Raw genomic sequence first — 13,581 nt, 5'->3', positions numbered from 1 at the left:
CCACACAGAGGACGACCCCCAAGGTTGGACTACCCCGGGGTTCGAACCCAGGACCTTCTTGCTGTGAGGCGACAGCGCTAACCACTGGGCCACCGTGCCGCTAAGATAGGCTCGTCTAGGGTTTATTTTTTAAAATGAGGGGCTACAAAGAATGAGTTGAAATGGTCAACTTTGTGTGTTATACATATTTGTTCTTGTGCCGTCAGCGTCATGAATGTTACACAAGCAAAATATTTCAGTAACACTTTAGTATGGGGAACGTAGTCACCATTAATTAGGCGCTTATTAGCATGCAAATTAGCAACATATTGGCTCTTAATTGGTCATTATTACGTACTCATTAATGCCTTATTCTGCATGGCCTTATTATAAAACCAGTAAGCCATTAACTATGAGTTTTCCCTCTATAACCTCAGAAGTATTGCTTATTAGTAGTACCATCTCAATATGCTTTGCTTAGTATGGCCTTTATAAGGTGGTAGTACCACAAGAAGAGTTATTCTCCCTTACCAACACTTAATGAATATGGTCTGTTCTTACATAACAAAACACAAAACTACAAGTGTTCATAGTGTTACATTACTCTAAATTAAGTTTCTGTTACTTAGAATATGTTCCCCATACTAAAGTGACATCTTGATCATTACTAATTCACTAGTAATTAAGTTTCTGTTACTTAGAATATGTTCCCCATACTAAAGTGACATCTTGATCATTACTAATTCACTAGTAATTAGGTTTTTGTTACTTAGAATATGTTCCCCATACTAAAGTGACATCTTGATCATTACTAATTCACTAGTAATTAGGTTTTTTTATGTTCCCCATACTAAAGTGTTAGCAATATTTCTCATACTTGGGCTCAGTACTTGGATCATGGTATGTTTTGCTCAGCAGGTACGTGCAGCAGGTAACTACAGGTTCGGTGTGATCCTGCTGCAGCAGGACTCCGCTAGTTCTGTCAAAGCCTGGAGGATGACATCATGTAAACCCTCAACGATGAAATTCACAATTCACACCTCATAAATTCACAGTGGACACGACTTAACAACTTTTGTGTTATGAGGTTTGGGGAATATTACCTAACAATAAACGATGTAAAATACTTGCTTTACATGAGTGAACTTACCCCCCCCCCCCAGCCCCCCCCCCCCCCAAGGAGAAGTACAGTGTTTGGTAAGGACCAGGCGGAGTCGTGCAGGGTCCATATGAGTCGTTTTATTTGCAAATGCGCATCATAACCCAGCAGACAACAAAGCAGCAGCAGCAGCAGCCTGAGCCCTACTTACATGCAGATCTGCATATATATATTTAAATTATATTTGCATATATATTTAAATGACATTTGCATATATATTTAAATGACATTTGCATATATGTGACAATATATATTACAATATAAGCTTGAAGTAATTCATATGGAAGTATGTACAATTCATTCCCCTGGGGATCAATACAGGTCATTTAGTTACATGTCATGTACACGTTACAAACAAGGATGCGACAACACAGGGACAGTAAACAACCAGAATTATACTTTTTTTTCTTAAACTGCTAATTGTCCACCACACGAGTAGGATTGTGAAGGAACTGAAAACTGCTAATTGTCCACCACACGGGTAGGATTGTGAAGGAACTGATCACTTTCTAAGAGCAGTGGGTTAGTCTGAGGAGCCAACATTCATAATGGCATATGGACACATAAGTAAAAAGGATATGTCATCCATCCATCCATGATCTGCACCGCTCATCCTGCTCTCGGGGTGGCGGGGATGCTGCAGCCTGTCCCAGCAGCCACCGGGCGGCAGGCGGGGAGACACCCTGGACAGGCCGCCAGGCCACCACAGGATATATTCAAATATATTTTTTTTTGGGGGGGGGGGATTCCTTCCCCTTTCTCTCCCCAATTGTATCCGGCCAATTACCCCGCTCTCCCGAGCCGTCCCGGTCTCTGCTCCACCCCCTCTGCTGATCCGGGGAGGGCTGCAGACTACCACATGCCTCCTCCCATACATGTGGAGTCACCAGCCGCTTCTTTTCACCTGACAGTGAGGAGTTTCACCAGGGGGATGTAGCACGTGGGAAGGTCACACTATCCCCCCCCCCCCGAACAGGCGCCCCGACCGACCAGAGGAGGCGCTAGTGCAGCGACCAGGACACATACCCACATCCGGCTTCCCACCCACAGACACGGCCAATTGTGTCTGTAGGGACGCCCGACCAAGCCGGAGGTAACGCGGGGATTCGAACCTGTGATCCCCGTGTTGGTAGGCAACGGAATAGACCGCCACGCTACCCGGACGCCCCAGTGAACGTGATATTTATTAAATGACAGGTTCTACTAACGTCCTATTAACAATAAGAGTAACACAGCAAATATACCAGTACCAACTGAAGCTGCTGCAACAAGGCGCCCAGCAAATAATTACAGAAAATACACACATGAGTCCATGCTGCTCTGAACACACCGGAACCCCGTTCTCCTGGACAAACACCCGACAACAGCACGCGAGGCGGGCATGTGGACGTCACATGCTGACATGTGGTAGGGTTCTCCCAACCACTTCAAATGGCCACGTCATCTTTAGAGCAGTTAAACCCACGATTCCATCAAACCTGGTACACAACCTGGTACACAACCTGGTACTTGGTGTAAAAGCAAAACAGAAGTGCACTTTTCTAGGCATAGTAAAGAAATGTTCACGAAGAAGAGTTAGAGAAGAAGAGTTCGAGAAGAAGAAGAGCTCGAGAAGAAAAACAAAACGAGTTAGAGAAGAAGAGTTAAAGAAGAAGAGTTAGAGAAGAAGAAGCGTTAGAGAAGAATAACAAAATGAGTTAGAGAAGAAGAGTTAGAGAAGAAAAACAAAACGAGTTCGAGAAGAAGAGTTCGAGAAGAAGAGTTCGAGAAGAAGAAGCGTTAGAGAATAATAACAAAAGGAGTTAGAGAAGAAGAGTTAGAGAAGAAAAACAAAACGAGTTAGAGAAGAGTTAGAGAAGAAGAGTTAGAGAAGAAGAAGCGTTAGAGAAGAATAACAAAATGAGTTAGAGAAGAAGAGTTAGAGAAGAAGAAGAGTTCGAGAAGAAAAACAAAACGAGTTAGAGAAGAAGAGTTAAAGAAGAAGAGTTAGAGAAGAAGAAGCGTTAGAGAAGAATAACAAAATGAGTTAGAGAAGAAGAGTTAAAGAAGAAGAAGCGTTAGAGAAGAATAACAAAATTAGTTAGAGAAGAGTTAGAGAAGAAAAACAAAACGAGTTCGAGAAGAAGAGTTCAAGAAGAAGAGTTCGAGAAGAAGAGTTAAAGAAGAAGCATTAGAGAAGAATAACAAAATTAGTTAGAGAAGAAGAGTTAGAGAAGAAAAACAAAACGAGTTAGAGAAGAAGAGTTCGAGAAGAAGAGTTAGAGAAGAAGAAGCGTTAGAGAAGAATAACAAAATGAGTTAGAGAAGAAGAGTTAGAGAAGAAGAGTTAAAGAAGAAGAGTTAGAGAAGAAGAGTTAGAGAAGAAGAAGCGTTAGAGAAGAATAACAAAATGAGTTAGAGAAGAAGAGTTAGAGAAGAAGAAAACGAGTTAGAGAAGATTTAGAGAAGAATTAGAAAATGAGTTTTTAGAGAAGAGGAAAACGAAGTTAGAGAAGAAGAAGAAAACGAGTTAGCAAAGAAGAAGAGTTAGAGAAGAAAGTAAGTAGTAGCTGAAAGTCGTAGTAAAGACATGTTCACAAGTTGCATTAATCTTTAATCGCAAGTGACAAAATCCAGTGTTAGCTAATACATGGCGTGTTATCTACTCATATATTTTCGTAATGTGTGTGTGTGTGGTGTTAGTGTAGATAGCGGGACCGAAAACTAAAGCACTTATGATCCTAATTCTTTTTGGAGGTGGTAGGTATTGTCTCAGAGAGTAAGGGAAAAATCCCAGAAAATTAAAATTATGCATAATTATGCATAAATATGCAAAATATGAATTTTTCTAAAAATGGCTAAAAACCACTTTTCTCGGCATTTCAGATGATTCTGAGCATCTTTTATTTTTTCACCTACAGTGCTGCTTGAAAGTTTGTGAACCCTCCAGACATGGTCACTGTTTTTGTAAAAAACATTAAAATAAGCTTATTACACATACATCCAAATCCCAATTTGTAAAGCACACCTTCCAAATAATGGACACACACACACAAAAAGAGATATATTTTCATTATTTAATTCAACAAAGGTGGTTTATTTCACAAAAACTGAAAATTTAACATGTGCAAAAGTATGTGAACCCTTGTATTAGTAGCTTGTGGCTCCTCCTTTTGCAGCCATTACTTCAACCAAACGTCTTCTGTAACCACTAACCAGTCCCTCGCATCTGCTTATGGGGCTTTTTGCCCACTCCTCCTTGCAGAACTCAGCCAGTTGAGAGAGGTTGGAGGGACATCTGGTATGTACCAACTTCTTCAGGTCTCGCCACAACATTTCAATTGGATTAAGGTCCGGACTTTGACTGGGCCTATCCAGAGTACGAATCCTCTTTCTCTGAAGCCATTCCTTTGTAGTTTTGCTGGAATGCTTTGGGTCATTGTCTTGTTGCACAATCCATTTTCGTCCCAGCTTCAACTCCCTGACTGATGGCAGGAGATTCTGGTCAAGAATTTGTTGATATGCCGGAGAATTCATGGTTCCTTGGATAATATGGAGTCGTCCAGGTCCAGAAGCAGAAAAGCAGCCCCAGACCTTCACATTTCCACCACCATGCTTCACTGTTGGGAGGAGGTTCTTTTCTTCATATGCAGTGTTGGCTTTTCTCCAAACATGTTGGTTTTGATTGTGACCAAATAATTCTATTTTGGACTCGTCTGTCCAGAGAATGGACTTCCAGAAGGCCTCTGGTTTGTCCAAGTGCTCTCTGGCAAAGTTGAAATGGGCAGCTTTGTTCTGTTTTGAGAGCAGAGGCTTGCTTCTAGCAACCCTCCCATGAATGTCATGGCTAATTCAATTTTCGTCTGATTGTAGTCGCATGCACATTTGTCCCAGATGCTACCAGAGAGGTCTGCAACTCTCTAGAGGTGATCTGTGGGTTGGCCTTTACCTGATGTATTATTTTTCTGGTGCTTCTGGGTGATAGTTTTGATGGGCGTCCACTTCTAGGCAGAGTTGCTGTCATGTTGAAGGCCCTCCATTTGTAAATTATTTGTCTTACAGTGGATGGATGGAGCTGGAATCTTTTGGAGATGGTCTTATAGCCCTCCCCAGACTGATGGGCTGTCACTACCCTCTTCTTCATGTCCTCGGATATCTCCTTTGCTCTCGGCATTGTTGATTTGTATGGGACCACAGTGGTTTGGTTGGTTTCCTCTCTCTTTTAATTAGTGCAGGCCAAACCCTTTCCCAAGGATGTCTCATTTCATTGGTCTGCTTAAATGATTAATTAAGCACCCAAATGTGTTTCACCCGAGTCTGTTACCTGCTTGACTTAACCAATGCAGCTGGGGGTTCACTTACTTTTGCACATACACTAATTCCATGTTTCATGTAGTTTTTGGGCTACTTAAGCAAGTCCCACTAAACAAGTACCTGCAACTGATAAACATATATCTGACATTTCATACATAAAAACTGGTGATGATAGAATAAGAAAGTCATGGTAAAACAACAGAAAAATCTAAACTGCTCAAGGGGTTCACATACTTTCAAGCAGCACTGTATATAAAAAAAAATTTCTGGGACTTAGAAATGTTTTGGCATTATGCAAAAAATATGCATTTTTGCAAAAATGCACTTATGATCCTAATTTTTTTGGAGGTGGTAGGTATTGTTCCAGAGAGGACCAGAAAAATAGCAGACAATTAAAATAATTATAATAATTATGCATAATTATGCAAAATGTGCATTTTCTAAAAATGGCTAAAAACCACTTTTCTCGGCATTTCAGATGATTCTGAGCATTTGGGGGGAGGGAGTTGGAGTGGGGGGGGGGTTTAGGGGCAGGGGGAAGGCGGTTAGCTGGCAGGATGAAGAGGAGGGAGAGTTAGACGGGTGGAGAACCAAACCGCTACATTGTAGCGGGGTTCTTCTAGTATTATATATTATGTGTAGCGGGATGACGTGTCCTGCCTAGACAGGCCGCTAGGGGACAGAACTGAAATAGACTCGCCCATCACTTCCTGAATAAAAACGAGCTGATACACGTCGAATAAGACGTTGAAAGGAAATAGAGTTTTTCAAAGCCCCTGATTGTCCTGGGGTGATAACGGAAGGCGCATGCCTCCTGACTAGGACCAGCGTTGCATGGTCAACCACTGTTGTCCTCCCCTCTTCATCTCAGCTCGGCTGCCCCAGTTCCACATCTCCAACGGTCCCAGCGCTGAACCGGGGTGGAAGGTGGACATTGCTTCATTTCACCTGCCAACTGCAGGTTTAACCAGTCCAGATGTTATTTCCGTTTCCCCCAAATCCACTAGTAGCTGTGCAATGGCAGGACATATGACCCCCACCGGCCCCCCACCAGGGACCAGTCCGAGGTGGTCTCTGTGTGCGCCCAGCCGAGCCGGAGGCCACGCCAGGGTTGTTGAGCCGTCCTCACGTCATGCAGGAAATGACCCAACTTCTTAATGACCACCCCGAGTCTCCAAGTTTGGGTCGTGTAGTTAAAAGAGTCAGAAACCAGAAGCCTGTCGGCTGTAGATGGAACACACGCCTGTGTCCCTGTGCCATAGTGTCTAGTGTCTCTCGTTCAGAACTTCTGCTGGCTCAATAACTCCATAAAACATCAACTCCACGCTTTTTCCCCTCTTCGCCTTTTCTCCCCTCGCCAATTATACTTGGCCAGTTACCCCACTCTTCTCGCTGCTCCACCCCCTCTGCCGATCCGGGGAGGGCTGCAGACTACCACATGCCTCCTCCCATACATGTGGCGTCACCAGCCGCTTCTTTTCACCTGACAGTGAGGAGTTTCACTAGGCGCCCCAACTGACCAGAGGAGGCGCTAGTGCAGCGACCAGGACACATACCCACATCTGGTGTCCCACCCGCAGACACGGCCAATTGTGTCTGTAGGGACGCCCGACCAAGCCGGAGGTAACACGGGGATTTGAACCGGCGATCCCCGTGTTGGTAGGCAACAGAATAGACCACCACCACGCCACCCGGACACCCCATCAGCTCCATACTTACTGCTAAACCCTGTCTTCTTCATTTTGTCACTAAAGTGCAAACTGGGCTTTTTAACTTCGATGATAATAAACAGCAAGTAGCTGCTTCCCTTGTCCAACCGAGACCACTTGAACACACGTCAGATTCATGACCTCTGAACTCACGAGCAAGAATGTCCATGAAGAAGTTGAAGGAAGCGTTCCACAGTGGGCCGGGCAGTGGATCACACCGGCTGATCCACTACCAAACACCGGCCAGCACACTGGACCCAGGTCAAAAGAAACTGCCATTACTGGTCACTTTGAAAGTAAGTGGACTAACGAATGTCAATGTTGTCCTGTGTAGTCCAGCTAGTTCCTGTATTCCCTGATAACTTGCAGGGGACTTGCTTAATCATCGACTGAGCCAGCTTAACTAAGCTGCTGAACTAAGCTTGGACCACGGCCCTGCCTGGAGCTGCCCCCGAAGAGGAAACCCCGAGAGCGGTCTGACGGGACGCGGAAGCGGGGCAGGCTAAGCTAACTGCTAGCCCATGCAGACCGGCAGTTCCCACAGTCATCCTGGCTGGTGTTCACTCTCCTGGACAGTGAGTTTTTTTTGGTTTAGTTTAGATATGTGTGTTAGTTTAGATATGTGTGTTAGTTTGGATATGTGTGTTAGTGTGGATATGTGTGTTAGTTTAGATATGTGTGTTAGTTTGGATATATGTGTTAGTGTGGATATGTGTGTTAGTGTGGGTATGTGTGTTACTGTGGATATGTGTGTTACTGTGGATATGTGTGTTAGTGTGGATATGTGTGTTAGTGTGGGTATGTGTGTTAGTGTGGATATGTGTGTTAGTGTGGATATGTGTGTTAGTTTGGATATGTGTGTTAGTGTGGATATGTGTGTTAGTGTGGGTATGTGTGTTAGTGTGGGTATGTGTGTTAGTGTGGATATGTGTGTTAGTGTGGGTATGTGTGTTAGTGTGGATATGTGTGTTAGTGTGGGTATGTGTGTTAGTGTGGATATGTGTGTTAGTGTGGATATGTGTGTTAGTGTGGATATGTGTGTTAGTGTGGGTATGTGTGTTAGTGTGGATATGTGTGTTAGTGTGGATATGTGTGTTAGTTTGGATATGTGTGTTAGTGTGGATATGTGTGTTAGTGTGGATATGTGTGTTAGTTTGGATATGTGTGTTAGTGTGGATATGTGTGTTAGTGTGGGTATGTGTGTTAGTTTGTGTTAGTTTGGATATGTGTGTTAGTTTGTGTTAGTGTGGATATGTGTGTTAGTGTGGATATGTGTGTTAGTGTGGATATGTGTGTTAGTGTGGATATGTGTATTAGTTTGGATATGTGTGTTAGTGTGGATATGTGTGTTAGTGGGATATGTGTGTTAGTGTGGATATGTGTGTTAGTGTGGATATGTGTGTTAGTGTGGGTATGTGTGTTAGTGTGGATATGTGTGTTAGTGTGGATATGTGTATTAGTGTGGGTATTTGTGTTAGTGTGGATATGTGTGTTAGTGTGGATATGTGTGTTAGTGTGGATATGTGTGTTAGTGTGGGTATGTGTGTTAGTGTGGATATGTGTGTTAGTGTGGATATGTGTGTTAGTGTGGCTATGTGTGTTAGTGTGGATATGTGTGTTAGTTTGGATATGTGTGTTAGTGTGGGTATGTGTGTTAGTTTGTGTTAGTTTGGATATGTGTGTTAGTTTGGATATGTGTGTTAGTGTGGGTATGTGTGTTAGTTTGTGTTAGTGTGGATATGTGTGCTAGTGTGGATATGTGTGTTAGTGTGGATATGTGTTTTAGTGTGGATATGTGTGTTAGTGTGGATATATGTGTTAGTTTGGGTATGTGTGTTAGTGTGGATATGTGTGTTAGTGTGGATATGTGTGTTAGTTTGGATATGTGTGTTAGTGTGGATATGTGTGTTAGTGTGGATATGTATGTTAGTGTGGATATGTGTGTTAGTGTGGATATGTGTGTTAGTGTGGATATGTGTGTTAGTGTGGATATGTGTGTTAGTTTGGATATGTGTGTTAGTGTGGGTATGTGTGTTAGTTTGTGTTAGTTTGGATATGTGTGTTAGTTTGTGTTAGTTTGGATATGTGTGTTAGTGTGGATATGTGTGTTAGTGTGGATATATGTGTTAGTTTGGGTATATGTGTTAGTGTGGGTATGTGTGTTAGTGTGGATATGTGTGTTAGTGTGGATATGTGTGTTAGTGTGGATATGTATGTTAGTGTGGATATGTATGTTAGTTTGGATATATGTGTTAGTGTGGATATGTGTGTTAGTGTGGATATGTGTGTTAGTGTGGATATGTGTGTTAGTGTGGATATGTGTGTTAGTTTGGATATGTGTGTTAGTGTGGATATGTGTGTTAGTGTGGGTATGTGTGTTAGTTTGTGTGAGTTTGGATATGTGTGTTAGTTTGTGTTAGTGTGGATATGTGTGTTAGTGTGGATATGTGTGTTAGTTTGGATATATGTGTTAGTGTGGATATGTGTGTTAGTGTGGATATGTGTGTTAGTGTGGCTATGTGTGTTAGTGTGGATATGTGTGTTAGTGTGGATATGTGTGTTAGTGTGGATATATGTGTTAGTTTGGGTATGTGTGTTAGTGTGGATATGTGTGTTAGTGTGGATATGTGTGTTACTGTGGATAGGTGTGTTAGTGTGGATATGTGTGTTAGTGTGGATATGTGTGTTAGTGTGGATATGTGTGTTAGTGTGGGTATATGTGTTAGTTTGGGTATGTGTGTTAGTGTGGATATGTGTGTTAGTGTGGGTATGTGTGTTAGTTTGGGTATGTGTGTTAGTGTGGATATGTGTGTTAGTGTGGATATGTGTGTTAGTGTGGATATGTGTGTTAGTGTGGGTATGTGTGTTAGTGTGGATATGTGTGTTAGTTTGGATATGTGTGTTAGTGTGGGTATGTGTGTTAGTTTGTGTTAGTTTGGATATGTGTGTTAGTTTGTGTTAGTTTGGATATGTGTGTTAGTGTGGATATGTGTGTTAGTGTGGATATATGTGTTAGTTTGGGTATATGTGTTAGTGTGGGTATGTGTGTTAGTGTGGATATGTGTGTTAGTGTGGATATGTGTGTTAGTGTGGATATGTGTGTTAGTGTGGATATGTATGTTAGTGTGGATATGTATGTTAGTTTGGATATATGTGTTAGTGTGGATATGTGTGTTAGTGTGGATATGTGTGTTAGTGTGGATATGTGTGTTAGTGTGGATATGTGTGTTAGTTTGGATATGTGTGTTAGTGTGGATATGTGTGTTAGTGTGGGTATGTGTGTTAGTTTGTGTGAGTTTGGATATGTGTGTTAGTTTGTGTTAGTGTGGATATGTGTGTTAGTGTGGATATGTGTGTTAGTTTGGATATATGTGTTAGTGTGGATATGTGTGTTAGTGTGGATATGTGTGTTAGTGTGGCTATGTGTGTTAGTGTGGATATGTGTGTTAGTGTGGATATGTGTGTTAGTGTGGATATATGTGTTAGTTTGGGTATGTGTGTTAGTGTGGATATGTGTGTTAGTGTGGATATGTGTGTTACTGTGGATAGGTGTGTTAGTGTGGATATGTGTGTTAGTGTGGATATGTGTGTTAGTGTGGATATGTGTGTTAGTGTGGGTATATGTGTTAGTTTGGGTATGTGTGTTAGTGTGGATATGTGTGTTAGTGTGGGTATGTGTGTTAGTTTGGGTATGTGTGTTAGTGTGGATATGTGTGTTAGTGTGGATATGTGTGTTAGTGTGGATATGTGTGTTAGTGTGGATATGTGTGTTAGTGTGGATATGTATGTTAGTGTGGATATGTGTGTTAGTGTGGGTATGTGTGTTAGTGTGGATATGTGTGTTAGTGTGGATATGTGTGTTAGTTTGGATATGTGTGTTAGTGTGGATATGTGTGTTAGTTTGGATATGTGTGTTAGTGTGGATATGTGTGTTAGTGTGGGTATGTGTGTTAGTTTGTGTGAGTTTGGATATGTGTGTTAGTTTGTGTTAGTGTGGATATGTGTGTTAGTGTGGATATGTGTGTTAGTTTGGATATATGTGTTAGTGTGGATATGTGTGTTAGTGTGGATATGTGTGTTAGTGTGGCTATGTGTGTTAGTGTGGATATGTGTGTTAGTGTGGATATGTGTGTTAGTGTGGATATATGTGTTAGTTTGGGTATGTGTGTTAGTGTGGATATGTGTGTTAGTGTGGATATGTGTGTTACTGTGGATAGGTGTGTTAGTGTGGATATGTGTGTTAGTGTGGATATGTGTGTTAGTGTGGATATGTGTGTTAGTGTGGGTATATGTGTTAGTTTGGGTATGTGTGTTAGTGTGGATATGTGTGTTAGTGTGGGTATGTGTGTTAGTTTGGGTATGTGTGTTAGTGTGGATATGTGTGTTAGTGTGGATATGTGTGTTAGTGTGGATATGTGTGTTAGTGTGGATATGTGTGTTAGTGTGGATATGTATGTTAGTGTGGATATGTGTGTTAGTGTGGGTATGTGTGTTAGTGTGGATATGTGTGTTAGTGTGGATATGTGTGTTAGTTTGGATATGTGTGTTAGTGTGGATATGTGTGTTAGTTTGGATATGTGTGTTAGTGTGGATATGTGTGTTAGTGTGGGTATGTGTGTTAGTTTGTGTGAGTTTGGATATGTGTGTTAGTTTGTGTTAGTGTGGATATGTGTGTTAGTGTGGATATGTGTGTTAGTTTGGATATATGTGTTAGTGTGGATATGTGTGTTAGTGTGGATATGTGTGTTAGTGTGGCTATGTGTGTTAGTGTGGATATGTGTGTTAGTGTGGATATGTGTGTTAGTGTGGATATATGTGTTAGTTTGGGTATGTGTGTTAGTGTGGATATGTGTGTTAGTGTGGATATGTGTGTTACTGTGGATAGGTGTGTTAGTGTGGATATGTGTGTTAGTGTGGATATGTGTGTTAGTGTGGATATGTGTGTTAGTGTGGGTATATGTGTTAGTTTGGGTATGTGTGTTAGTGTGGATATGTGTGTTAGTGTGGGTATGTGTGTTAGTTTGGGTATGTGTGTTAGTGTGGATATGTGTGTTAGTGTGGATATGTGTGTTAGTGTGGATATGTGTGTTAGTGTGGGTATGTGTGTTAGTGTGGATATGTGTGTTAGTTTGGATATGTGTGTTAGTGTGGGTATGTGTGTTAGTTTGTGTTAGTTTGGATATGTGTGTTAGTTTGTGTTAGTTTGGATATGTGTGTTAGTGTGGATATGTGTGTTAGTGTGGATATATGTGTTAGTTTGGGTATATGTGTTAGTGTGGGTATGTGTGTTAGTGTGGATATGTGTGTTAGTGTGGATATGTGTGTTAGTGTGGATATGTGTGTTAGTGTGGATATGTATGTTAGTGTGGATATGTATGTTAGTTTGGATATATGTGTTAGTGTGGATATGTGTGTTAGTGTGGATATGTGTGTTAGTGTGGATATGTGTGTTAGTGTGGATATGTGTGTTAGTTTGGATATGTGTGTTAGTGTGGATATGTGTGTTAGTGTGGGTATGTGTGTTAGTTTGTGTGAGTTTGGATATGTGTGTTAGTTTGTGTTAGTGTGGATATGTGTGTTAGTGTGGATATGTGTGTTAGTTTGGATATATGTGTTAGTGTGGATATGTGTGTTAGTGTGGATATGTGTGTTAGTGTGGCTATGTGTGTTAGTGTGGATATGTGTGTTAGTGTGGATATGTGTGTTAGTGTGGATATATGTGTTAGTTTGGGTATGTGTGTTAGTGTGGATATGTGTGTTAGTGTGGATATGTGTGTTACTGTGGATAGGTGTGTTAGTGTGGATATGTGTGTTAGTGTGGATATGTGTGTTAGTGTGGATATGTGTGTTAGTGTGGGTATATGTGTTAGTTTGGGTATGTGTGTTAGTGTGGATATGTGTGTTAGTGTGGGTATGTGTGTTAGTTTGGGTATGTGTGTTAGTGTGGATATGTGTGTTAGTGTGGATATGTGTGTTAGTGTGGATATGTGTGTTAGTGTGGATATGTGTGTTAGTGTGGATATGTGTGTTAGTGTGGATATGTATGTTAGTGTGGATATGTGTGTTAGTGTGGGTATGTGTGTTAGTGTGGATATGTGTGTTAGTGTGGATATGTGTGTTAGTTTGGATATGTGTGTTAGTGTGGGTATGTGTGTTAGTTTGGATATGTGTGTTAGTTTGTGTTAGTGTGGATATGTGTGTTAGTGTGGATATGTGTGTTAGTGTGGATATGTGTGTTAGTGTGGATATGTGTGTTAGTGTGGATATATGTGTTAGTTTGGGTATGTGTGTTAGTGTGGATATGTGTGTTAGTGTGGGTATGTGTGTTAGTTTGTGTTAGTTTGGATATGTGTGTTAGTTTGTGTTAGTGTGGATATGTGTGTTAGTGTGGATATGTGTGTTAGTTTGGATATATATGTTAGTTTGGGTATGTGTGTTAGT

Source organism: Lampris incognitus, chromosome 21 (genome assembly GCF_029633865.1).
Source record: "Lampris incognitus isolate fLamInc1 chromosome 21, fLamInc1.hap2, whole genome shotgun sequence".
Taxonomy (NCBI): Eukaryota; Metazoa; Chordata; class Actinopteri; order Lampriformes; family Lampridae; genus Lampris; species Lampris incognitus.
This window is presented reverse-complemented; position numbering follows the sequence as displayed.